Source organism: Schistocerca cancellata, chromosome 7, assembly GCF_023864275.1.
Source record: "Schistocerca cancellata isolate TAMUIC-IGC-003103 chromosome 7, iqSchCanc2.1, whole genome shotgun sequence".
In the NCBI taxonomy this organism is placed as follows: domain Eukaryota; kingdom Metazoa; phylum Arthropoda; class Insecta; order Orthoptera; family Acrididae; genus Schistocerca; species Schistocerca cancellata.
In genome coordinates, this window is record NC_064632.1 from 316,164,305 (window position 1) to 316,189,102 (window position 24,798).

The following is a 24,798-nucleotide window of genomic DNA, read 5'->3' on the forward strand; positions in this document are numbered from 1 at the left end:
GTGAAAGCTTGAATTTTGTGTGTATGTTTGTGTGTCTATCGACCTGCCAGTGCTTTTGGTTTGGTAAGTCTCATCATCTTTCTTTTTAGATATATTTTTCCCTCGTGGAATGTTTCCCTCTATTATATATATATATATATATATATATATATATATATATATATATATATATATATATATATATATATATTGCTTCTACATATAGGCCACACCACCAACGTGTTAATTTAAGATTACTTGCACCCATCAGTGCAGTCGAAAATGTGACAGCTGACAGGCATGTACATGATAGCTAACTTTAACAGACAGAAAATATAAAACTTTCGTAAATGAAATGCCTTTTCTTACCTTCATAATTATTTATTAATGTATTGCATGAAAAACTACAGCAAAATGACATCAATACAATAGGGAAAAATAAAATATAAACAATAACACAATAATAATAAGACCATAGTATAAAATTACAGCAAGTGAATATTTCAATATGTTATTAATATCTCAGCTGCAATTAAGAAACTTAACACATCAGGCTTTGGAAAAGCCTTTACACATATCTCCAATTCCCTTAAAATCTTCTTATTCCACATTCAATGAACATGTGATTTACTAATTAATTCTAGTAGCATTACAGTTCCAGTCTATGTTGTGTACAACATCACATTTATAAATGGGTGCTCTGCATTTTTCATGCCTGGTTTTAATGCAGCTGATGGCCCTACAGGTTTTCCTTGGCAGCTGCATGCCTGTAGACAGCACAGTTGTGTCAACTTAATTGACTTGTCCAGCAAAAAGTTTCCAATTAGTTCTTCAGCATTCTTCTAAATCATATTAGCATATGTTAATGTAGGCTTTCCCGGTGTATACTGCTGATGAAATCTTCTCGAGCTGCCATCTGGGTAGCTATGTCGAAAATCTGTGATGTTTTTATGAGTGTCATTCTCAACATCTTCTGTCGAGGTGTCGATGGACTGCGACTATCCCTCCCCAACCCTCCTACAGGCACTGGGCGGGTGGTGGTGGTGGTGGTGGTGGTGGTGGTGGTGGTGGGAACTGCGTAGGTCAGGCAACGCCGGCCATCTGTCGTGTTAGTCTAGCTTAGAATCGCGAAGCGTTAGCAGCTGAGCACGGTCCCGGCGTATAGCTGCTATTGCAGGGTTCCACATCGAACTTTAATGGTTGCCCTTGTCCCTCTCCGTTGAGCCCAAGACAGTAAAATTATTTGAACATGTTCTCATCACAACCTATTTCAAATACGACGGAGAATTTTATGAACAGGTTGATGGGGTAGTCATGGGTTCGCCACTTGCTCCAGGGATTGCATTTGGAGCATTTCGAGGAGTTGGCACTAGAAACGGCACAGCTTAAACCTAAACACTTCTTCCGTTACACTGATGGCACATTCATTGTGTGGGAACATGGAAGAGAAGCCCTGAATGAATTCCACGAACACCTGAACAGCATTCACAAAAACATACAGTTCACAATGGAGTTAGAACAAGATGGATGTCTTCCATTTTTGGATATTCTTATAAGGAGAAAAGGTGACGGCATGCTAGGACATGCAGTATACAGAAAGAACACCCACACAGACCTGTATCTCCATGCTTCGAGTTGCCACCACCCAGCACAGCGGCACACCGTTCTAACGACACTGGTTCATAGAGCAAGAGCCATCTGTGTCAAAGACAGACTTCCAGTTGAGCTGCAGCACCTTAAGGATGTGTTTCATCCGAATGGTCACAGCGATGTGGACATTAGACGTGCATTCAGGAAGAAAAAGAGTGACACAGTCAACCACAAAGAAGAGGAAACGAAACTCGCCTTTATCCCCTACATTGGGCCCCGTCAGCCAAAATTGTGAGAATAATGGGGAAAAACAACATCAAAGCAATTTTTCGATTACCTCCAAAAACGAAAGAGTTACCGGGCTCCGTGTAGGACAAATTGCAGCTACAAGTTCCCGGTATATATAGTATACTGTGCGAATGTGTACTCCAGTACATGGGTCAAACACAACGCTGCATCTTGCAACGCTACCAGGAACACATTAGATGCGTACAGCTGGGGCACAAGTACAAATCGGCCGTGGCAGAACACAGCCTCAATGAGGGACACACCTTCCAATTTCAAGAAACGAAAATGCTTTGCCGAGCCAGTGGCTTCTGGCAAAGCGTCATCATGGAAACAGTCGAAATAAGATTACATGACAATCTCGTCAACAGGGACGAGGGCTACCATTTAAGTTCGGCGTGGAACCCTGCAATAGCAGCTATATGCCGGGACTGTGCTCAGCTGCTAACGCTTCGCGATTCTAAGCTAGACTAACGCGGCAGACAGCCAGCATTTCCCGGCCCCGCATGGTTCCGCCCCCAAACCACAGGCCCAGCGCCGGAGGAGGGGTGGGGAGGGGTGGCTGGCGCGCGCCGCTGACCAGCTATATATAGATGACAGCCACACTCCATCGACACTTCGCAAGTAGATGATGAGAATGACACTCATCGAAATGTTGCGGATTTTCGACGGAGCTACCGGATTTCATAATTTTAAGCAGTTTGGTGCTAACTGTCTTGATCCCACAGAGGCTTTCTAGATGTAAGATATTCCAGTGCACGTGTTAAGAACGATGCAATGTTGCTTTGGACATGTGTGCGTAGAGGGTCAAATGATTAGAGTGATGAGAGTCATTAAAGGTTGGAGTTTACAGCAATGAAGTCAGTTAAAATGTGAAGCAATTTTGGGAGCCAGAAGTTATATGTGAGTTACATTCTGTTGCACAGTTCAGTGGTATGATGATATGGTGTAAGAGGGTCAGCAGAGTGTCGAGTTAAGCAACGTGAAGGGAAACACAAAGTCACCAGCCAGCTTGCCACATGCAAGGGCGTTGGCTTCAAGGGCGGTACTTGGGTCAATTACGCCAGTCGAGCAAGACCAGGATATTCCACCAATATACTGAGCAAGAAGAACCACAGACATCAGCGGCAGAAGGTCGTATTGAAGTACCGGCAGGCAGCTCGTCGTCATCGTCTGATGTAAGGCATCGGAGTGATGCAGAGCCTCTGTCAATTAGTGCCGTCACCAATCATTATAATCAGTGTAATAGTCACCATCGCAATGTAGGTCATTGCCTAAGAGGTGTCAAAGTGACACCACTGCTGTAACTATCATCGGACGCTGTAGACAGGCAGCCGCCTCTCATGGGAGTTATCGTTTGCGGTGTGTTGTGGAAACGCACTGTCACTATCATCCTGGGATGCTGCCTCCACAAACACCATGACCGGGGCTGGAGCCGGGGACCCCAGCTCACTGACGTTAAACAGCTGCAGCAGGGGATGGCCTCTGAAACAGGGCAGTGATCCATCCCACCACCGCTGCTACAACTCCAGCTGCGATCACAACAGAGGGCTGTGGCATGTGGTTCCACACACCACATTAAGCTCAGCAATGCTGTAGCATCACTGCCGAGGCAGCAGATTCTCATTAAGCCAGCGCAGCTAGAGTAACCACAGTGGACATGCAACAGTGCCCACCAGCAACCTTTGTTGCCTCTGAAAATATTACGAGTGGAAGGAAACCTCACCAAGAGTCCACAACCATCATACTGCAGCTGAACAATAAATGTTGTTATCGTGTCATCAGGAGCAATCTGTTCACACACTTCCATCATCCTCTTCCTCATGCCCAGCAGAGAACCCACATTTAAATCCAGCGATGGACAGTAGAACCCTGTGCCTGTTCTACATCTACATACATACCCTGCAAGCAACTATACAGTACGTGAGGGAGGGTACACAGTAGCACAACAACTCGTTTCCTTTCCCGTGCCACTTGCAGATAGAGCTAGGGAAAAATGACTATCTACATCCCTCCATATGAGCCCTAATTTCTCTTATCTTTTCTTCATTGTTCCTTGTTGTTGTTGTGGTCTTCAGTCCCGAGACTGGTTTGATGCAGCTCTCCCTGCTACTCTATCCTGTGCAAGCTTCTTCATCTCCCAGTACCTACTGCAACCTACATCCTTCTGTATCTGTTTAGTGTATTCATCTCTTGGTCTACCACTACGATTTTTACCCTCCACACTGCCCTCCAATACTAAATTGGTGATTCCTTGATGCCTCAGAACATGTCCTACCAACCGATCCCTTCTTCTAGTCAAGTTGTGCCACAAACTTCTCTTCTCCCCAATCCTATTCAATACCTCCTCATTAGTTATATGATCTACCCATCTAATCTTCAGCATTCTTCTGTAGCACCACATTTCAAAAGCTCCTATTCTCTTGTCCAAACTAGTTATCGTCCAAGTTTCACTTCCATACATGACTACACTCCATACAAATACTTTCAGAAACGACTTCCTGACACTTAAATCTATACTCGATGTTAACAAATGTCTCTTCTTTGGAAATGCTTTCCTTACCATTGCCAGTCTACATTTTACATCCTCTCTACTTCGACCATCATCAGTTATTTTGCTCCCCAAATAGCAAAACTCCTTTACCACTTTAAGTGTCTCATTTCCTAATCTAACATTGTTCCTATGCAAAATATATGTTGATGACAGTAGGAGTATTCTGCACTCAGCTTCAAATGCCTGATCTCTAAAATTTCTTAGTAGTGTTCTTTGAAATTAATGTCTTCTTCCCTCCAGCAATTCCCACTTGAGCTCCCGAAGCATATCCGTAACACTTGCAAGCTGATTGAACTTCCTGTAACAAATTAGCAGCCTGGCTCTGAACTGTCTCAATGTCTTCATACAATCAGACCTAGCATCTTCTTCCTGTTTGTTAAAACTTCGCGTCTGTAGCACGTCATCTTCGTGGTGTAGCAATTTTAATGGCCAGTAGTGTACTAAGTCCAGACATCCCAAGGATTCTAGAACAAATTATACCTGGATATGTATTGATGCTGCAGCTGGAGGGCACGATTCAACATGAGGGAAGAGGATGTTGCTTATATCTAGAAATGAATGTTTGTAAGGTGCTTCTCGACACTTACAAAAAGAAAGTTTGAATGCAACTGACTATAATTTGTTTTCTAAACCTCTGATGAGACATTTCACAATGGCTCCCTTGAATGTTTCAGAATGATGTGTTTACTTATACATACGAGCCTTATTATAAACATTATGATTTGTATACATGATGTCTAATAAGATGCATAATGAAGGCTGTTAAAAGGAATGAATGAAATATTTGCATTTATAAGTTTTTTCTTTAAACAAACAGAGTTAACAGTGAAATACTTGGACTGGTGAGATGTTTAATTTTACACAATACTCTTATTTAAACCCAATATTGTGTAAAGAGGAAATAGGGGTAGCTTGATACATATAATGTTCCCTCATCAAATTTTAATTCTGTAGAGATATTGGTCAGTGTCAGACACCAATGGGAGGGTTATCAAAGTCCTTCAAGATTAATGGCATTAGCATGATACATACACGTGTGCTTAGGCGTCTGTGATGAGCAAGGTTCAAATATATTACTTTTCACAATATTATTTGAGGGAGCGCTTAGCAGAATTATTTTCTGATTAAGCAATATAGACTTTGGCCCATATACAACTCTAGCCTATGACAGGAAATTTGAAAAAATAGCACTCAACTGATAGACCACCCTGATATAAAACACTGTGGCACTGGTTTGACACAGGGAGCATTTTGATACAATGTTTTTTGCTGTATCATATATGTGTCTAAGGTCATCAGCTTCAAGCTTCATCTGAACTAAATCTGAGTCAAACATATGTCAATATCCTACAGTCAGCTCTTAACATGGACCGATTTAACAGTCAATCACAAGTGAGCGTGGAAGCCTACGTAAATGCATACAGAACAGTATCTTTTATTAAAACTATGCTCACTGTACTCTGTACCTGATGTGGCGGTATTAATTATTATGCAGACCCCAATGAAAGTACAACCTGCATGAGGTATGCATCATTGCATTGTCCTGCACAGATGCCAAACACCAGAAGCATTAGTGACCATGTTAACAGTATAGGTGCTGATGCTACTGTTTTGTGATGCTGTGCATTTTGTCATACAGAATAAAACAGTAATGTGATGGGGTGTATAATGCAATGTGTTGAGAATTTGATGTGTACAAAAGGTGGATATGACAATGATGAATGAAGAATGTTGTTGTTGTTGTTGTTGTTGTGGTCTTCAGTTCTGAGACTGGTTTGATGCAGCTCTCCCTGCTACTCTATCCTGTGCAAGCTTCTTCATCTCCCAGTACCTACTGCAGCCTACATCCTTCTGAATCTGCTTAGTGTATTCATCTCTTGGTCTCCCTCTACGATTTTTACCCTCCAATACTAAATTGGTGATCCCTCGATGTCTCAGAACATGTCCTACCAACCGATCCCTTCTTCTAGTCAAATTGTGCCACAAGCTCCTCTTCTCCCCAATTCTATTCAATACCTCCTCATTAGTTATGTGATCTACCCATCTAATCTTCAGCATTCTTCTGTACCACCACATTTCGAAAGCTTCTATTCTCTTCTTGTCTCAACTATTTATCGTCCATGTTTCACTTCCATACATGGCTACACTCCATACAAATACTTTCAGAAATGGCTTCCTGATACTTAAATCTATACTCGACGTTAACAAATTTCTTTTTTTCAGAAAGGCTTTCCTTGCCATTGTCAGTCTACATTTTATATCCTCTACTTCGACCATCATCAGTTATTTTGCTCCCCAAATAGCAAAACTCCTTTACTACTTTAAGGTCTCATTTCCTAATTTAATTCCCTCAGCATCGCCTGATTTAATTTGACTACATTCCATTATCCTCATTTTGCTTTTGTTGATGTTCATCTTATACCCTCCTTTCAAGACACTGTCGATTCCATTCAACTGCTCTTTCAAGTCATTTGCCATCTCTGACAGAATTACAATGCCATCGGTGAAACTCAAAGATTTTATTTCTTCTCCATGGATTTTAATACCTACACCGAATTTTTCTTTTGTTTCCTTCACTGCTTGCTCAATATACAGATTGAATATATCAGGGAGAGGCTACAACCCTGTCTCACTCCCTGTCCAACCACTGCTTCCCTTTCATGCCCCTCGACTATTATAACTGCCATCTGCTTTCTGTACAAATTGTAAATAGCCATTCGCTCCCTGTATTTTACCCCTGCCACCTTCAGAATTTGAAAGAGAGTATTCCAGTCAACATTGTCAAAAGCTTTCTCTAAGTCTACAAATGCTAGAAATGTAGGTTTGCCTTTCCTTAATCTATCTTCTAAGATAAGTCGTAGGGTCAGTATTGCCTCACGTGTTCCAACATTTCTATGGAATCCAAACTGATCTTCCCTGAGGTCGGCTTCTATCAGTTTTTCCATTCGTCTGTAAAGAATTCGCGTTAGTATTTTGCAGCCGTGACTTATTAAACTGATAGTTTGGTAATTTTCACATCTGTCAACACCAGTTTTCTTTGGGATTGGTATTATTATATTCTTCTTGAAGTCTGAGGGCATTTCACCTGTCTGATAAATCTTGCTCACCAGATGGTAGAGTTTTGTCAGGACTGGCTCTCCCAAGGCCGTCAGTAGTTCCAATGGAATGTTGTCTACTTCAGGGGCCTTGTTTCGACTCAGGTCTTTCAGTGCTCTGTCAAACTCTTCACACAGTATCATATCTCCCATTTCGTCTTCATCTACATTGTCTTCCATTTCCATAATATTGCTCTCAAGTACATCACCCTTGTATAGACCCTCTATATACTCCTTCCTCCTTTCTGCTTTCCCTTCTTTGCTTATAACTGGGTTTCCATCAAAGCTCTTGATATTCATACAAGTGGTTCTCCTTTCTCCAAAGGTCTCTTTAATTTTCCTGTAGGCAGTATCTATCTTACCCCTAGTGAGAATGAAGAATAGTACACAGTTATTAATATGTTTGCATATACAAGTGTAATAAAATTAATATTATCTTTTTAAAATTTCCATGCAATACAGCTTGAAGCTGTGCTAGTCATGAGTGGAGGAGGGAAAAAGAAGAGGAAGAGGAGGAAGAAGAAGAAGAAGAAGAAGAAGAAGAAGAAGAAGAAGTAGTAGTAGTAGTAATAATAGTAGCAGTAGTAACTAGGTGAGTAAGTTTGATACATTTACCAATTTACCATTCTTTACTTACTGATACATGTCATCATCATCAAAAATTATCATAATTTCACTTATTACTGTAACACTATTATCATCATCATTTTTGTCATAGTCATCACCTTTGAAGCCCCCCCATCTAGCCGCGTGGTCTAACGTGCTGCTTCCTTTGCTGCTTTCTTTGGGATTGGTATTATTATATTCTTCTTGAAGTCTGAGGGCATTTCACCTGTCTGATAAATCTTGCTCACCAGATGGTAGAGTTTTGTCAGGACTGGCTCTCCCAAGGCCGTCAGTAGTTCCAATGGAATGTTGTCTACTTCAGGGGCCTTGTTTCGACTCAGGTCTTTCAGTGCTCTGTCAAACTCTTCACACAGTATCATATCTCCCATTTCGTCTTCATCTACATTGTCTTCCATTTCCATAATATTGCTCTCAAGTACATCACCCTTGTATAGACCCTCTATATACTCCTTCCTCCTTTCTGCTTTCCCTTCTTTGCTTATAACTGGGTTTCCATCAAAGCTCTTGATATTCATACAAGTGGTTCTCCTTTCTCCAAAGGTCTCTTTAATTTTCCTGTAGGCAGTATCTATCTTACCCCTAGTGAGAATGAAGAATAGTACACAGTTATTAATATGTTTGCATATACAAGTGTAATAAAATTAATATTATCTTTTTAAAATTTCCATGCAATACAGCTTGAAGCTGTGCTAGTCATGAGTGGAGGAGGGAAAAAGAAGAGGAAGAGGAGGAAGAAGAAGAAGAAGAAGAAGAAGAAGTAGTAGTAGTAGTAATAATAGTAGCAGTAGTAACTAGGTGAGTAAGTTTGATACATTTACCAATTTACCATTCTTTACTTACTGATACATGTCATCATCATCAAAAATTATCATAATTTCACTTATTACTGTAACACTATTATCATCATCATTTTTGTCATAGTCATCACCTTTGAAGCCCCCCCATCTAGCCGCGTGGTCTAACGTGCTGCTTCCTGAGCGGGAAGGCGTGCCGGTCCCCGGCACGAATCTGCCCGGCAGATTAGTGTCGAGGTCTGGTGTGCAGGGTAGCCTATGGATGGTTTTTAAGGCGGTTTTCCATCTGCCTCGGCAAATGCGGGCTGGTTCCCCTTATTCCGCCTCAGTTACACTATGTCGGCTATTGCTGCGCAAACATTGTCTCCATATACACGCACACCATAATTACTCTACCACGCAAACATCTGGGGTTACACTCGTCTGGTTGAGACGTTCCCATGGGGGGGGGGAGTGTCCACTGAGGGCCGAACGGCATAATAGCCCTAGGTTCGGTGGGTGGACTGCTTTGGCCTGCTGCGTTGTGAACCATTGAGGGCTATGACAGGATGAAGCCTCTCTGTCGTTTCTAGGTCCCCAGTTTAACACGGGGGGAGTGTCCACTGAGGGCCGAACGGCATAATAGCCCTAGGTTTGGTGGGTGGACTGCTTTGGCCTGTTGCGTTGTGAACCATTGAGGGCTATGACAGGATGAAGCCTCTCCGTCGTTTCTAGGTCCCCAGTTTAACACACAATACAATACACATCACCTTTGAACTGCCAGGTACACAGTTTGAGGGGCACATCTGAACATTCTGCCTGGTGCAATGGGTGTAGCAGTGTAACCCGCTCAGCATACTGTGAACATTTAATCTGGTGTTGAGTAAGCTCTATTGGTATACCCAACACAGTCTCCAAAAAATGCCACTTGCTGTGGCGTAAGTACTATTGGAGGTGGCAGCAGTTGGACATATACATCTTACCACACTATAACAAAAAGAAAATATCATTAGATGATGAATGTGTGTGTGTGTTTTCCAAAATTCCACAAGTTTCCTCAAGTGAAATTCCCTGATTTCCAGACACATTTTAGCATTTTCCCTGACAAATTTTGAGACTGACTGACTGATTGATTAATTGAGAGGGTTTATGGGGCCAAACGGTAAGATCGCAGTCCCGCAATTCCAAAGTTACTCACAGAAAAAAGATGATCAGCTAAACGTGGATGGATCCAGTCAGGGGAGTCAAACTATAAAACAAAGAAGTTAAAACACGCACTGTAAGATGCATGAAAGGTTAGACCAAATCTAAAAACGGGAAAAAAAAGAGTGATCTTTCCAAGGGCAGGAGGTGCGGTCACGGGGTCCCAGACTGAGAAAACGTGAAGATAGGTCTCAACCACAACCACCCTGCCTCTGCTCCAGGAGTAAAGCAGAACCTTATATCTGGAAACAACCACTTTCACAGAGGAACTGAGGACCAGTTCAACCATCCATGAATTGTCTACTAATATCAAAATTAAGGACGAGTATACTTAGCATGAAGGGGACATTCTACCAATATGAGGGATATCGTCAGATTTACACCACAACCATATTGTGGGGGTCGTTCATTACACAGGACACAATGGGTGAGCCTAGTATAACCAATTCGTAGATGGCATAAAGCAGTGGACTCCTTATGAGAGGAGTGGAAGGAAGAGCACCAAAGAGTAGCAGTGGACTCCTTCCAAGAGAAGCAGAAGGAAGAGCACCAAAGTGCAGCAGTCTCCTTGATTGTGGGGAGTTTATTACTGAGAGAAGTAGCGCACCTGATGTCATATCTGTAGAGCGGGGATTCCCCACTTCTGTGAGGAGACTGTCAACGGGACTAGTGCGAAAGGCACCAATAGCCACACGCAACCCACAATGGTGAACAGGATCACGTATTTTTAGAGTGGAAGGTGTATTGGTACATAAAGGAAAAGCCCCGACGCGCTACACTAAAAGTTATTACCAATAAACACTAGCGCGGCCACTGTTAAGTGTCAGCAAAGAGATATTTTGCTACACTGGAAGGCGAAAGACAAATGATGGAAACTTTCTTCATTTTTTTTTTTTTTTTGAGAGTTATTAGAGACTTTGTCTTTAGTTCTCATGGTGAGAAGACATATTTCTTGTGATACAATGAATTCTCTGAATAATAATCCTATCAAAGTATGAAGTGTGAGAGTTCATTTAGTGCAAAACCATGAAAGCTTTCTTTTCTTCTGCGCATTATCCCACTGTCATGTCACTGTAGCTGCCTGCATCAGAAGAGGAAGTCCAATTAAAAATCCTTATTGTATTCATGATCAAGAATTAGAAATACTTACGGCAGAAGAAGACGAATATAATCAAATGGCATAAATCTCAACAGCATAGAGAATATAGAAATCAATGTAAGTTAAAAGTGAAAGACACTGCATTCGCTTAAAAATCTATAAGGAGTCAAAATGATAAAAGTACGAAAAAATCAATTTGTTTAATTAATTACATTTTTTAATATAAATTTGCACAGAGGAGCCACTGAGCCATAAACCTGACTTCCATAATCTAGTCTGGACAAGACGCGAGCACTGTAAAGATGGAGAATAGTATGGTCTGCACCCCAAGATGTGTGGGCCAGGAGGCGGAGAGCATTACGCTTCCACATTCAGGTGGTGAATATAGTGCAGCCACATCAGCTTTTCATAAAAAAAAGGTCCAAAGAAATGGGACTGTGCTGTAGACAAAAATGCATAACCTGCATTTTAGAGTGAGAAAATTGGAAGCCAAGGGAGACAGCCCACGCAGAGTTCCATCGGATGGCGCCTTGGAGCTGGCATTCAGCAGACGCTGCCGAGTGGGAGCTACACCAGATGCAAAAATCATCGACATACAACGGCAGGGTAGTCTGAAGGCCAACAGAGGTTACAAGCCCATTGATGGCTATGAGGAAGTGTGTGACACTTAATACAGAACCCTGTGGGATACCATTCTCCTGAATCTGAGGGGTGCTGAGTGAAGTGCCCACTGGAACCCGGAAGAGCCGGTGGGATAAAAAATCATGAATAAAAATCAGAAGGGGATCGCAAAAGCCCCAGTCATGGAGGGTACTTAACATGCGATGGTGCCAAGCCATGTTGTATGCCTTATGTAGGTCAAAGAAGATCGTAACAAGATGCTGACAGTAAAAGCCAGTCAGATTGCGGTTTCGAATCTGAGTAAATGGGTAGTTTCGAATCGAGCAAATGGTCAGCTGGAGATCGTCCTTCCTGGAAGTCACACTGATACAGGATAAAAGGCCCCGAGATTCGAATACCCAACATAATCAGAAGCTAACTGTCCTCTCAAGCAGTTTACAAAGTATGTTTATCAGGCTAATTGGGCAGTAGCTGTCGAGGGACGTTGGGTTCTTCTCAGGCTTAAGGACCGGGATGACTACAGTAAAATTTAATTTATACGTTTTTCACTTAAACTTTTTTTCTCATGTCCCGGCGAAATACCCACAGTGTGCAGAAGTTATGATGCAGTGCTTCAGAATGGTTTCCCAGGAAGTGGACTGGTAGAGCTGATATTACACTATAATAAAATTTGATGTTGTAATAAGGAAATTTGTCAAAGTTAGGCATTGGTCAAATTTTCTTCAATAAAATCTAGCACCTTGCCCTTAGATTTGGTCAAAGGAAGCGTTAGTCTTATGATTACTGCTAGCAGAAATCAACCGCTTGGAGTGCTAGCATCACTGGAGCTATCTGACACACAATGTTTATGAATATGACTGCCAAATTTACATGGTACATTGCATATAAAACGAAATTGATATGAATATTCACAGAAGATGAACCACTGTGTAGCTAATAACATCCTGAATACAAAACAACATAAAAGGTGAGAGCTTTAAAAAAAATTGCAGATGCTATTAGCCGTGAAGTATGGCTGGGATATACCCCCAAGAATATAAAGGAGAAAATCTACAACTTCTGTGGAAATATAGATTTTTCATGACTGCAGTATGTATTAAATTTATTTGCCTTCACGTACTCCTCCTTCAGTGCATTATAAATAGCTCCAAACATTTCTGGTATTATTTTTGTCAACGGGTACTGCAGCATTAAAGTGCTATACTGGTACTGTAAACTAGAGTAGCTAGAAATCACAGTATTACAGTAAGTCTGTCTTTTGCAGATGTAGCATTTCTGAGGAGAGTGTTCAGCTTCATAATACGAGGAGTCACTTTCTTGAGCACATATTCAAAATGTTCTCCTGTATTTCTAAAGGGATTTTCAAGCGTCTTTATGTCCTCGTCTCGCAGCTCCCGTAGCAAATTTTGTTGTATATCTTTCGCATCTCACAGTGAAGTCCACAGCCTCACCCAAGTATGTTTCCTTTTCTTCTGCTTGTCTTGCAAATGCAATGACAATGCAATTGCAGTGCAAGCAACTGCAGACCAGGTATAATTTTACTTACGGCATCGGTGGAGTAGTGTGTTGATGTTGTCAATGACCATTCATTGCTGGGAATTCATTTCACCACAAAGTAAATAATTAAATCTGTTCTTGCTCTATTGTTGACAAATTCTTGTATGTACCCTTGTCAACTCAATAAATTAGTCATACTTGAAAAACGAACATTTCATAACAAAACATTTTCATTATATGAAGATGGTGTCGCCAACATCAGCACACTACACCATTGAAGCCATAAGTAAAATTGAACTGCAGAGATTAGTATTGAGTCATTGTCAGCCATTATGAAGGAACTTTTATGAAATATTTTATGACAGTGTAATACTCCCTTTTGCGCCACGTCAAAGATCGCTGTCAAAGAAAATTTGATAGTATAATACTGGCCTAAGCTCCATCTATTAACACAGCACTGCAGTTGCCAACTAGAAAATCACTTTGTTGCGAGCATTCGAAGCCAGCTAACACTTACTTTTTAATGTGACAGACTTGAGAATGTTTTATAGATTGGCAGATACGCAACAACAATATAAACTGCAATAATAGAGTTGTCACAAAAACCAGATGTTATACAGAGACTGAACAGTATTGGAAAGTACAGTATAACATACGAAGTTAACTCTTACGGCAGTGGTGATAGCCATAGGGAAGGTTGGTAGTACTTGTAGCACTCATTTGTTTTCTCGAAATTACACGACTTTTGCCGAACTAGGGCACAACTGGACGAATTGTTGCACGTCACTCGGGAATCCTGAAACCCATCACACCTCATACTGTATAGGCTATACTACCGTATTACTGTATTTCTAATTATTTTGAGAACTGGTAACATGAGTGGAAGAAAACAGAAAAGCATTACTATCGTTGAAAAAGATACAAATTTTTAGAGATGTGAAGGAAAACAGTGATCAAAAGTGAGAGGATATTGCCAAGGAATTAGGAATTTCTGTGTCTACTTTAAATTCTGTAGTAGCAAAGGCAAAGGAAATTGTTGACTCGGTGTGGAAAATTTCAGTGCTTCATCAGGTTGGCTGCACAAATTTAAGGTAAGACATGGCATCAGTTGCCAGAATATAGGTGACAAAAGCAAAAGTGTATCCCAAAACAGTGCAAGATTGGATGGCAATCTGTTTGAAAGAACTGACATCTCAATATGCTCCTAAAAACATTTTCAATGCAGATGAGACGGGCTTGTTTTACAATGTAATGCCTGACTGTACAATGGCATTCAAAGGTGAGAACTGCCATGGAGGTAAGCAAAGTAAACAATGTGTAACATTGCTGTTATGTGCTAACAGTGATGGGAGTGAGAAGCTCCCCCCACTTACAATCGGGAAATTTGCCAAGCCCCGTTGTTTTAAGAACACTGTCACGTTTCCCACAAAATATACTAGTAACAAGAAATTGTGGATTATGACAAAAGTTTTTGAAAGCTGGCTTCAAACTGTCGATGCGAAAATGGGTGCAGCTGGCCAGGAGATTTTATTGACCATAGACTTGTGTACAGCACACCCTCCCCTTACTTTATTTGAGAAACGTGACTGTGGAATTCTTTCCAGAGAATTACACGAGTGAGCTCCAGCCACTTGATCTTGGAGTAATACATAATTTCATGATGCATTATAGCAAAATGCTTGTGATGCATGCCATCAGGTGTGTTAACATCGGAAAGAAGAAGAAGAAGAAGAAGAAGGAAAAAACAACAACAACAAAACTTTGTGCTTCCGGAGCCAAAGAACACTTCGAGAAATTATTAATGAATTTGTTTCTTCTGATAGGCAATGCACTACATTGCAGCTTCATGGCACAAAGTTTCAGACGATACCATTCGGAACTGTTTCTGAAAAGCCGGGTTTGGAAATGAAGTCCATGATCGTGGTGGAAATGATCATACTCACAATATTTCACCTAATGCTGAAAATGGAATCGACTTGAAGAACAGGCATCATTTGAGGATTATGTAAACGTTGATGAAAACCTCGTCACTAAAGAACCCATGACTATCGCTGAGATAGCTCAATTTGCATCACGGGACCTGGATGAGGAAGAAACTGACAATGAGGATGATACAGAAGAGCCTCAGTATTCCTTCATGACATTTAACAATGCAATAAATGCGTTAGAAATAATTAAACAATTTGTGACGTGCCACACTGTTTCTGATGAAATAATGACAGAATTATCCCGTTTTGAGAGTACAGTGTACGCTATTGCTGCCAAAGAAAAAACAAGCAAAAATTACGGACCTTTTTATGAAAAGACGTTTTCTTCTGTGTAGATGTTTACATTTTTCTTTATATCTTTGTTAAGTGTGGTCCCTAGTAAGCCTATATAATTTTTTGCAGAATGTAACTTTTTATTTACTGAATTTTTCATTTGTGTTTACCAATTAATTTGATAGTATGGTGCTATATTTCATATATCCATTTTCACACTTATACTTTTTTTTCTGTAGTCCACTGAAAGATGTATAAACAAAGTTTTATTGTATACTGTTTCACCACTGTGAGGGAAAGGCACCCGTGAGCCAAATGTGGTTGAAGACCCTGAGTAGATATTGTCTCTATGTAATGTCGAAGTGTTGGGTCATTTGGTTGTGGATGGAATCTGGGCCTGGGGCCATGTCATTTGAAGAGTTAAGAGCCTGCAAGAACTCCCATTCAATGAAGGGTTCATTATAGGGTTCTGCTTGGTTATGGTTGAAACAGAAGGGGGGGGGGGGGGGTGTTCAACTCTGCATTTCTGCTGGAGAAAGATGGCAGAATAGGAAGAGGATGTCGATGCTGTCGCAAAGTGTGTCATGAGGTGTTCTGCAAGGACCAATGGATCAGTAGACAGAGCACCTTGGAGGATAAGCCCCAGGACAGTTGACTGTCACTGGTGACCCAGAAGGCTACAGAGTTGGACGAAACGTGATGAAGAGCCATACGTCGCCAGGGAGGAAACACAGCACTCCCAGCATGCCTTTTTAGTCCACCTAATAAGGCAACGAGCCTTAACATGGAGATGCTTAAAGCGAGGAGGCTGGTCTGTGAAGGGTATTGTTTAAATTGTTGCAGCTCCCATCGGCAGTCCTGCACAGTGACTGCTACGTCCTTGGTCCTCCATGGAACTAGTCTATGACAAGGGGGACCTGTGGATATGGGGACAGCAGTGCCAGCAGCATGAAGAATGGTGGCAGAAATACCCTGCACAACTGCATCAATGCAGTTAGAGAGAGGATATCAACATACACAGCAGACGTATATAGAATACAAATTGGCCCTGTCGAATGCCCAACATGGGTGCCTGTCTGTCTGGTGGCGGCAGTGGAATGACAGAATCACTGGAAAGTGGTCACTGTCACAAAGCTCATCACAGAGTGACCAATGTAGGCAAGCCATGAGAGCAGGGGAGGAGATCGAGAGCAGTAAAGGTTCTATGAGCGTCACTTAAGTGGGTAGGGGAGAAGAGACAAATCAAAGTCTGTAGCAAGTTGGTCAAGTAGAAGACCCCTACCCAATGAAGTGGCACTCTCAAACAGGGGTGGTGTGCACTGAAGTCCCCAAGGAGGCGATAAGGTGGCGAGAGTTGCTGTATTACGGCAGGCAGGTCAACATAAGGAAGTGGCCTGCCTGGAGGGAAGTAGGCACTGCAAATGGTGATAGCCAAAGTCGTCTGCACACTAACTGCTATCGCTTCCAGGTTGGTATGAAGGGGGATCCAGTCACTAATGACGTCAGTGCGAAACCAAAGTGCAGACCACTCCAGAAGCTATCCCAGGGCTGACACGGCTCCGACAGAACACTCAATAACACGAAACTTTAGAGATTACTCATCACAAAAGTGAGTTTCTTGAAGAGCAGGACAGAATGAAGAGTATGAGGAAACAAGGCATTGTATTTCCGGGAGGTGGCGATAATATACGTTGCAATTCCACTGGATTATCATGTAGTGAGAGTCCAGGTGAGACATAAAGAAGCCAAGGAGAGGTCAAGTCACTTGGTCGATCGCCTTCGCCAATGAGGATGGGGTGACATCCATAAAAACTGGGCCTGATTTGGGATGAGGCGCAGGGTCGAAGCCCTACGAGGAGCCGGGGAAGCCTCATCCTTTGACTTGTGCTGCTTCTTCTTCTCCCTCAGAGGGAGGGAGAAGGTGTTATCGGTAAGGGAATACATGGCAGTGAGTGAGTGGCTTTTGGGCCCTCGGAGTGCGGGTCTTTCCTTCGGCCTGAGGGTGCAAGCTTCCTGTCCTGAGAATGCCGGGGAGGGGAGCTCTGAGATGGAGCCCCATCCCTAGCAGGAGCCAGAAAAGAGGACATTTTCCCTCGCTGAGGAGGAGGTAGATGAGGAGAAGCAGTTCCTGGAAGGGAAGGGATGGGAGCCACTGAGGGTGAGGAAACGGAAGGGGGCAGGATGTTGGTAAGGGTGAGAGGTGATGAGTGGAAGGTGTAACTGAGGAATAGGTAGAGAAGAGATTTACATGGTGAAGTCTGTCAAACTTCTTGTGGGCTTCAAGTAGCTGAGACAGACAAGGGTCTTTATTTCCTGAATTCTTTTTTTCCTTCATGTACACAGGACACTAGGTGAGTGGGGAGAATGGAGACCAGATTAGTTTACACAGGCAGTGGTGTGCAAGGGCTCCCCACATGAAGAGGGCACCTACAGTCACCACAGATTGGAGTGGAATCACACCGCCAAACTTGAGGCAATGGAAGCATGGGAGGTGGAATGTACAGTTTCACATAGCATCTGTACACCATTATCCTGACCTTCTCAGGCAGTGTATCCCCCTCAAATGCCACGATGAAAGCGCCAGTGACTACACGATGGTCCTTAGGGCTTTTCTGGACACGCCGGACGAAATGAATGCCATGTTGTTCCAGACTAGCCACAAGTTCATTGAACTCAAGGAGAAGGTCTCTATGGAAAATTACATCCTGTGTCGTACTGAGTGACCTGTGAGGAGCCATCTGGATCCTCCCCTCCACCACCAACTTTTCTGAATTCTGCAGATGGGTGTTATCCTTACAACAAATTCTCCTCTCCCGTAATTATCCCAACCTCAACCTGCAGTAACTTATTGTCCCTCCACCCTATAGTTTCCCTCTGTCCTATCACCTGCTCCCCATTCTAGTCTCTCAGCCTCTTTGTTTGCCACCCTCTGCCAGAGCCCCTGTCTGTCTTTCCACGCTCCTCTCCTTTTTCCCACCACTTTGTTGCCCCACAACCTCCTGATGCTACACCTGCTGGCATTCTACTTCCAGCATACTCCGTCAGACAGTGTTCTTCTGTCCACCCCCCACCCGTATACCACTATCCCTTCCCCTTCCCCACCCCTCCCAGATCACTGCTGCCTTCCGACATGATAGTCGCATTCTGGCCTGAGCTGCCCGGAGTTGGCAGGCATGTGTGTGTGAGGTACACTTACTTGTATGTGTATCTCTTTTGCTGATGAAAGCTGTGGCAGAAAACTCTGTGTAAGTGTCTTTTTAATTGCGTCTTCCTGCAACTTAAAGTGTCTTCTTTACGGTGAGCAATCTATCTTTTCATATATTGTTGTTTGATCGAGTTTCGATATTGACGTGAGCTATTCCATTCTGGAATACTTGGCCTTGACATGGGGAGGGGGATCTGCCAACAAAAGTGGCCAAGGAACGATAAGGGCACCAGAAACTGGATGCTGGTCCCCAAGTTCTGATCGTTAAAAGTCAACAACATTCAGAGCACTTTGTGTCAACTATTATATGTTTCAGATTGCTGCTACCCTCAGCAACCCCAATGTTGTGACACAGTAATTGCCTGATGAAGCAATGTTGTATTGTCTATGTGAGCAGTTGACTAATTGATTAACAGCAGTAGGTGTACATATATTTAAATGCATTATGAGATACAACCACAATGTTTCTAATGTCATTTTTCTGCTACCATTGAATTGCAACAGACTTAATTTGATGTCGCTTGTTACAAATATGTGCTACATTTGAAGATGGGTATTCAGTAATCCATGTTACCTTGATTTGAAATGCTGCTTGGTATGAGCCACACACGCACACGAGTTGCCAACTCTGGAACATAAACAATAAAACATTACCTCTCTCTCATCTACTACTAACCCCGCAGTGGCAGCACTACTTACCCCTCTGCTCATGAGGCAAGCAGCCAACTTTATTTAGCTCATGGCCACACTACTTACATGGCTGCTCATGAGGATAGCAGCAACTTTACTTAGCTCAAATCCCAATGTGCCAACTCCAATTAAAATTAAACACATACTACTACATTACTGGCTTTGCAATTATTTTTGCTTGTTACTGAGTAGGAAAACTACACTCTTAAGACGTTCGTAACATCAGCTGATGTTTTTGGATTTGGCTCTTAGTTGCTAGATGCATATTATTATAAAATATTGCTCCGAATGGCAGCCACCATTACTTGATATGGGCCACATGCAACCCTCGGGCTGCAATTTCACAACCACTCTCCTGGGCAATAGTAAACATACGGAAATAAGAAGCTCTGTCTATCATGTACCTTTTCCACTAGTTTTTCTTGTCAAGAAAATGTTCCACTGTAGCTCTGTATCATTTCTTTAGGTAAACATTTAAAAAAGGTAGGTGCACCAGTATTTGACTGTATATATTTCTTATAGGGTTCTCAACGGACTGCTTATAAATACACTCCTGGAAATGGAAAAAAGAACACATTGACACCGGTGTGTCAGACCATGCGGGAGGCCGGGTGGACGTACCGCCGAATTGCTCAACACGTGGGGCGTGAGGTCTCCACAGTACATCGATGTTGTCGCCAGTGGTCGGCGGAAGGCGACCGTGCCCGCCGACCTGGGACCGGACCGCAGCAACGCACGGATGCATGCCAAGACCGTAGGATCCTACGCAGTGCCGTAGGGGACCGCACCGCCACTTCCCAGCAAATTAGGGACACTGTTGCTCCTGGGGTATCGGCGAAGACCATTCGCAACCGTCTCCATGAAGCTGGGCTACGGTCCCGCACACCGTTAGGCCGTCTTCCGCTCACGCCCCAACATCGTGCAGCCCGCCTCCAGTGGTGTCGCGACAGGCGTGAATGGAGGGACGAATGGAGACGTGTCGTCTTCAGCGATGAGAGTCGCTTCTGCCTTGGTGCCAATGATGGTCGTATGCGTGTTTGGCGCCGTGCAGGTGAGCGCCACAATCAGGACTGCATACGACCGAGGCACACAGGGCCAACACTCGGCATCATGGTGTGGGGAGCGATCTCCTACACTGGCCGTACACCACTGGTGATCGTCGAGGGGACACTGAATAGTGCACGGTACATCCAAACCGTCATCGAACCCATCGTTCTACCATTCCTAGACCGGCAAGGGAACTTGCTGTTCCAACAGGACAATGCACGTTCGCATGTATCCCGTGCCACCCAACGTGCTCTAGAAGGTGTAAGTCAACTACCCTGGCCAGCAAGATCTCCGGATCTGTCCCCCATTGAGCATGTTTGGGACTGGATGATGCGTCGTCTCATGCGGTCTGCACGTCCAGCACGAACGCTGGTCCAACTGAGGCGCCAGGTGGAAATGGCATGGCAAGCCGTTCCACAGGACTACATCCAGCATCTCTACGATCGTCTCCATGGGAGAATAGCAGCCTGCATTGCTGCGAAAGGTGGATATACACTGTACTAGTGCCGACATTGTGCATGCTCTGTTGCCTGTGTCGATGTGCCTGTGGTTCTGTCAGTGTGATCATGTGATGTATCTGACCCCAGGAATGTGTCAATAAAGTTTCCCCTTCCTGGGACAATGAATTCACGGTGTTCTTATTTCAATTTCCAGGAGTGTATGTTTTATAACCTAGAGTTCCACTAGAGTTTTATGGCACACCCAGAGAAACTCTTCGCCTAAAACTGTTTGCACTATTAAACGTTTTGTTTTCTTAACACAGTTCAGTGGCACCAGTCTTTGAATGAAAAAATTTCATGTGTACCAGTCACTGAAACTCTGACACTGACATGTCCCACTCATTGGCAGTTCTCTCAACTGAGATTTAAAGGATTCTAAACCATTATATGGTAATCAGAACATGGAAAATTGTATAAAACAGAATATTAGACCACTAGTTTATTAATGTAATAAACTGTTATGAATGTTTTAATTAGGAAACACGAACAGAAAAAAAATAAACATAAAATATAATGGAAATCAGACATGCTAAATAAAGCTAGGGTGAAAATTTTTAACAACTATGCCATTATTTCAAGCCTTTTCAAATACATCCACACGTTTAGGCAACTGGTATTTCAGCATTGCTCCTGTGGACAAGAGAAGGAGTCGATAACTTGCCAATGATGAAGTCTTGTTTCATCATACTAACATCTACTGGCAGTACAATTTATGTTGTGTTAGCGAACAATGCAATATGGACTACTCCATTCTCAAAACAGACCTCAGACAAATGTAGTCATGTGAGATACATTAGTATCAATGAAAATCATGGTATGCCATTGGATTACTTATTCAATTACCCAAGGCAGGAACACACTTTTGGAATATATTCCCAGAACATGAGGCTACACATCAACCACTTTCAGAACGTCCATTCCCCAACATTCTGGGTCTGCCGTTAGTTATTACACCAAGGTTTTCTGCGACAACTATCCTGTCTACTACGGGGTCTGTTTTTCCAGACTTTGGCACAATTTATTTCATTATCTACCTTTGCAGCTGGGTGCCCTAACATTCATCAAGGTAACCTAAGGGAGAAAAGTGGTGTGCGCCATCAGCACACGAATCGCGTAAACTTTGCTTTGTGAACAGTCATATTTCAGCTGTTTGTATACTGTATTCTCTGAGGTGGAATTTAGGGGGCCAGCACAGCATTTGCCTCACATGGATTTGATGTGGCTCTAGCTCATCATCTTGTTTCGTAAGCTAATGTTCAGCATGTTATGCTATATGAGAATGTATGCCACGAGTTACTTCATATGGAAAAAACAATCTTAGGAGGTGCAAGCATACAAATGGAATTTTCTGTTACAAGTGCAGTCAGATTTTCTTTCACATCATTTCCAGCACCATATAACACTTTATTTGCCTAACATGGCAGGTTTTCTCTCTCATTAATACCAACACTGTACATAACTTTTCCCCTTACATGAGATCACTTTTCTCCCTGTAGGCTGAAAAAATACACTTTCACTGTAAATGAAAACACTGAATCAACATGACATGTTCCTAGCTTGCTAGAATTATGCTGGAGGGTAGGCTCTGCTACTGGGTATTGGACTTCTCCTAAGCAGACAGTTCGTCTGTGTCCGTTCATGCGCTCAGCCAGTTTAGTTGTTGTCATACCAATGTAAAAGGCTGTGCAGTGGTTGGTTGGTTTGGGGGGGATTAAAGGGACCAGACTGCGATGGTCATCGGTCCCTTTTTCCAAAAAAAAGTAAAACCACCCAAAGAGAATAAAAAACGAACAACAGGAAAGACGTCAGACGACACAGGACAAGAAATACTCCTACAGAGATCAGACGAAACGAATTAAAATCACACAGAGTGTGACAGTGGTTGGCCGACCATAGAGATAAAAAGGAAAAGCCAACCACCGAGAACACATTAAAAACTCAGCGTAAAATCGTAGGCCAATGGCCAGAATCAACACAAAAGAACAGAACAAACACTCAGAGTAAATAATAAAAACCCCCTGCCCGAATAAAACGGAAAACTAAGTCAGCCATACCAGGGTCATCACATAAGAGGGCAGGGAGCGTATCAGGCAGCGCAAATGTCTGCCTGACCACAGCTAAAAGGGGGCAGGCCAACAAAATGTGGGCCACTGTCAAAGCCGCCCCGCAGCGACATACAGGAGGGTCCTCCCGGCGCAGTAAATAACTGTGTGTCAGGTGGGAGTGGCCAATGCGGAGCCGACAAAGGACGACAGAGTCCCTGCGGTTGGCTCGCAGGGATGACCGCCACACAGTCGTCGTCTCCTTGATGGCACGGAGTTTATTGGGCATGATCCGATTGCGCCATTCAGCGTCCCAAAGCGCAAAAACTTTTCGGCGGAGGACTGCCCGCAAATCAGTCTCTGGAAGGCCAACGTCCAGAGACTGTTTACTCGTGGCCTCTTTCGCCAGGCGGTCAACATGTTCATTGCCCGGGATACCGACATGACCGGGGGTCCACACAAAGACCACAGAGCGGCCGCAACGCGCAAGAGTATGCAGGGACTCATGGATAGCCATCACCAGACGAGAACGAGGAAAACACTGGTCGAGAGCTCGTAAACCGCTCAGGGAATCGCTACAGATAACGAAGGACTCACCTGAGCAGGAGCGGATATACTCTAGGGCACGAAAGATGGCGACTAGCTCAGCAGTGTAAACGCTGCAGCCAGCCGCCAAGGACCGTTGTTCAGAATGGTCCCCTAGAGTTAGCGCATACCCGACACGACCAGCAACCATCGAACCGTCGGTGTAAACAATTCCAGAGCCCTGATACGTGGCCAGGATGGAATAAAAGCGACGGCGGAAGGCCTCTGGAGGGACCGAGTCCTTCGAGCCCTGTGCCAAGTCGAGCCGAAGGCAAGGGCGAGGAACACACCACGGGGGTGTATGCAGAGGCGACCGGAAAGGAGATGGAACTGGGAAAAACCCAAGCCCGCAGAGAAGCTCCTTGATGCGTACGGCGATCGGACAACCCGACCGGGGCCGACGGTCTGGCAGATGGACGACTGACTGCGGGAACAGGACACGATAATTTGGATGCCCGGGCAAGCTAAAAACATGGGCAGCATAAGCGGCCAGCAAACGTTGGCGTCGGAACCGCAGTGGACGTACACCTGCCTCCACTAGGACGCTGTCCACAGGGCTGGTGCGGAAAGCACCAGTGGCAAGGCGTATCCCGCTGTGGAGAATTGGGTCCAGCACACGCAACGCAGATGGGGATGCTGAGCCATAAGCTAGGCACCCATAATCCAGGCGAGACTGGATTAACGCCTGGTAGAGCCGCAACAGGGTAGATCGGTCGGCGCCCCAGCGGGTGTGGCTCAAACAACGCAGGGCGTTGAGATGCCGCCAACACGCTTGTTTAAGCTGCCGGATATGAGGCAGCCAAGTCAACCGGGCATCAAAAAGGACACCCAAAAACCTGTGGGTCTCCACCACAGCAAGAAGTTCGTCGGCAAGATAAAGCCGCGGCTCAGGATGGACCGTTCGGCGCCGGCAGAAATGCATAACGCGGGTCTTGGCAGCCAAAAACAGAAAACCACGCGCTACAGCCCAAGACTGCGCCTTGCGGATTGCGCCCTGTTGCTGACGTTCAGCTGCTGCAATGCTAATAAAACTATAGTAAAGACAGAAGTCGTCAGCATACAGGGAAGCGGAGACAGAATTTCCTACTGCCGCAGCGAGACCGTTTATTGCAATTAAAAACAGGCAGACACTGAGGACAGAGCCC

General features: G+C 43.7%; 1 long non-coding RNA gene across 1 annotated transcript in view; it reads right to left on the reverse strand.

Moving 5' to 3' along the window:
* Positions 1–354: 354 nt before the first annotated feature.
* LOC126092582 (uncharacterized) overlaps positions 355–24,798 on the reverse strand; it is a 35,166-nt gene continuing 10,722 nt past the window's right edge. Inside the window, exons 2-3 of the long non-coding RNA XR_007521363.1 lie at positions 19,364–19,417; positions 355–746 (exon numbers count right to left, since the gene is read on the reverse strand). This is a non-coding gene — a long non-coding RNA (uncharacterized LOC126092582). The remainder of the gene's footprint in view (positions 747–19,363; positions 19,418–24,798) is intronic.